This window comes from Marmota monax, unplaced genomic scaffold (assembly GCF_021218885.2).
Source record: "Marmota monax isolate L192 unplaced genomic scaffold, Marmota_monax_Labrador192_F-V1.1 WCK01_AAM20220418_F8-fsc00100, whole genome shotgun sequence".
Classification (NCBI taxonomy): domain Eukaryota; kingdom Metazoa; phylum Chordata; class Mammalia; order Rodentia; family Sciuridae; genus Marmota; species Marmota monax.
This window is the reverse complement of record NW_026693872.1, coordinates 5,878,122-5,881,496: the sequence shown is the minus strand read 5'-3', so window position 1 is coordinate 5,881,496 and position 3,375 is coordinate 5,878,122. Positions and strand designations below refer to the sequence as shown.

The window sequence follows — 3,375 nt, the reverse complement described above, 5'->3', positions numbered from 1 at the left end:
AAATGGAATCATACAACATGTCTGGCTTTACTTAGCATGATGCCTTCAAGGTTCACTTATATTATAGCATGTGTCAGAAATTCATTCTTTTGTGTGTGTGTGTGTGTGTGTGTGTGTGTGTGTGATATCAGGGATTGAATCCAGGGCCTTGCATATGATAGGCAAGTGTTCTACTACTGAGCTATATCCCCAGACTTTTTAATGTTTTATTTTGAAGCAAGGTCTCACTGAGTTGCCCAGGCTGGCCTTGAACTTTCAATCCTTCTGCCTCAGTCTCCAGAGTAGCTGGGATTACCGGAGTGTGTCACTGTACCTGGAACTCATTCCTTTGTTTGGAGAATAATGAAAGGAATAGTTCATGGAAACCTTTTGTTTATCCACTCATCAGTGGATAATGTGCATTGGGGGTGTTCAAGTTTAGTTTAAAGATGTAATTATATAATCACATGTACTTCTATAAATGCATTCCTCACCTACCTTTTTCCTAAAATGAAGGAAAATCAGTAGTAAAATGAAGGGTAAGCAAACCAGCCAACAGCTGGAACTTAGAAAAGAAAAAGCCCTGATTTTTAAGTTGTCAGTGAAAAACAGGGCCAAGATTTTGTGTTCTCCTAGTTCAAAACTTCTAATGTCTTCTAACACTCTGAGATGAGACCATTCTCAAAACCACTGATTTTTCTACTGGAAAGTCCCTAGATCAGCAGAAAGGACCAAAAGTGACTGTCTGCCCAATGAGTAGTTTCAATAGCCTTCCAGAGACTAAGTTTTCATGGAAGTAACTGAGCCATCAAGAGCACACAGGGGCTGAGGAGCACAGGAAAGGACTGTAGACCCAGCCCCTTCCCAGTTTTAAATGTACAGCTCTGATTTAGTTGTTTTATTTGTTGGAACAAACAAATAGAATCCATGCCCCGCCCCTCCCCAGAATTGGCATGCACTTGGTCTAGTCCTCTGTGGAATTGCTGGGCTGGGTCTGCATGGTGGCCATTTTCATGAGTTTTTCTGAGGAACCTTGATGGTGATAGTCTTCACCTCCTTGTAGGCTTTAAGCCCATCCTCCCCCAGCTTCTTCCTGTTGCTAGATTCTTCAAAGCCTCCAAACGGCTTCTTCCAGTCCACATAGGAGCTTGAACAGAACAGCTAAAAAATGGCTCTGGTTTTTTATTTAAGGTAGTACATCAAAGGCAGGATAAGGTTTCAGTGGGTGGAGTCTTGCTTCCTGATATCTTGCAGTCAACAGGTTGATTGATATCTGTGAGAAGCTGTGTGTCTATGTGGCTGCAGCAGGTTACCCTATCTCTGGCATTGTGCGGGGACCTTTGGCAGAGCTGGATGGGAGTTCACATGTATTTGGGTCTTCTCACAAACAGGAATGCTGCTGTGAGTTCCTAGATACCAGACTTCCCCACTCAATGGCTTCTATACAGATCTGGTCCATGCACATTTCACAGATGGCTCCTGACAGTAGGTGAGTGATGATGTTGTAGGTGTTCTCCCACACTGTCCTGGCCTGGAGTGCCTGGGTAAAATGCATGGCCTTGTCCAGGCCTCTGGTGAACATGGCAGCAGCCAGGCTGTACCTAGTGGTATTGGCCCTCTCGGTCACGTCTTTGATCTTCTTGAACTTGAACAGGGGCTGCATGCACCTGAAGATCTCCTCCTTTGCAATCCTCATGACATCCTGCATGCCACCAAAGACAGTGGGCTTGATGAAGAAACCACGCTCCCCAAAAGTCTCCCTGCTGCAAAGAAGTTTTTCCCTCTTCTTATGGCCAAGCAGGTTGTAGCCCAGGATTTGTTCAAACTGTTCCTTGTCCACCGGGGGCCCCTACAGAGTGTCCAGCTCAAAGGGGTTCCCAACTTTCCTTTCTCGAGAAACTCATCATATATGGATTCTTTGACAAAGGCCCAGGAACCAGCGCAGCAGCACTGGCCTGTGTTGAAGAAGAGGGCTTCGTGGCATTGGTCCACAGCATGAGCCATGGCAGCATCAGCCAACAAATGCTGGGGCTTTTCCCACCCAGCTCTAGGATGACTCTCTTGAGGTTGGAATTGCCAGCAGCCTTCTGGATCAGGTGACCCACCTTCATGGAGCCAGTGAAGGTGTCTTTGTCAATATCCATATGCTGGGCAATGGCCGCTCCTGCTGTTGGGTCATAGCCCACCTCCTTCATGGGGGAGGCCAAGTACAAGGCAGAAAGGGGGTTCTGCTCTGCAACCTTCATAACCACATTGTTGCCTGTGGCAAGTGCCAAGGTGAGCTTCCAGCCCTGCACGACCAAGGCAAAGTTCCATGGTACAATCTGGCCACAGACACCCACAGGCTTATGCTGCAAGAAGCAGAGATGCTCACCATCCATGGGGATGATCTTGCCATGCCACTTGTCAGCCCAGCCAGCAAAGCAGCAGTGCACCTTGATGACCTCATTCGGGTCCAAGGCATAAGACTCTTGGAAATGTTTCCCATTGTCCAAGGTCTCCAGTCAGGCCAAGTGGACACAATCCCTCTCCACTAGGTCAGCCAGTGGTTCAACAGCCAGCCTGGCTCACAGGCATCCATTCGGCACCCCAGGGATCCCAGACGAAAAGCCTCATGGGCTGCTTTCACTGCCCTGTCCACAGCAGCCACATGCGCAATGACCTCATCTGTGGTGGGGTTGACCGTGGAAGGTCTTCTTGCTGACTGCGTCTTGCCACTTGTTGTGGCTGCAGCGGATGTCTGGGCTCAAGATTGGGCTTGAGAGGGCTGCTGCTAAGGAGTACGAGGCAATTCTGCCCTGGAGGCAAAGCAGCTGGGGTACCAGGAAGTGTAGCATGCTGACCACTCTGCAACAAGCCTGGGATCCAGTTCAGAATTAAGTCCAGGTTCACATGAGATCTCTCCCAGGTCCGGTACTCAGCCCCTCCACGCAGCAGACCCAGCCTCAATTACCACCTTTAATGCATATTTTCTGGTTATTCAGAAACTTTCCCATGCAGGAATGCTGATGCTATAACAGTAGCTGAAAGATTGTTAGAAAATGTTTTCCTTATGGTGTATTTCTGGAAAATCTCCAGTGATAGAGGTATTCATTTCATTGGCCACATCATAAAAGAGTTAAGTATTACAAACACAATGGTATGAAGCAAAGCTAATCAAATAGATTGGATCCTCTTGGTCAAGGTATCACCAGTTGATGACAATCAGATCTACTCTCACTGCAAAACATAGATTAACCCCTTATAAAATGGTTATTGGAAAGTTTATCACTTAATAATAGAAACTGTATGTGTCTTCCAATTCTTACAAACTCTTGAATGACTCAAGAGTGTAAGGCTTTAATGAATTATGCCAAAGTGGGTTTTCACTAGGTTATGAAAGCCGTTTGTGACCCA

At 46.8% G+C, this 3,375-nt stretch overlaps 1 pseudogene; it reads right to left on the bottom strand.

The window, feature by feature from the left end:
• Positions 1–990: 990 nt before the first annotated feature.
• Positions 991–2,816, bottom strand: LOC124105364 (aldehyde dehydrogenase X, mitochondrial-like; annotated as a pseudogene).
• Between the last annotated feature and the right edge of the window lie 559 nt (positions 2,817–3,375).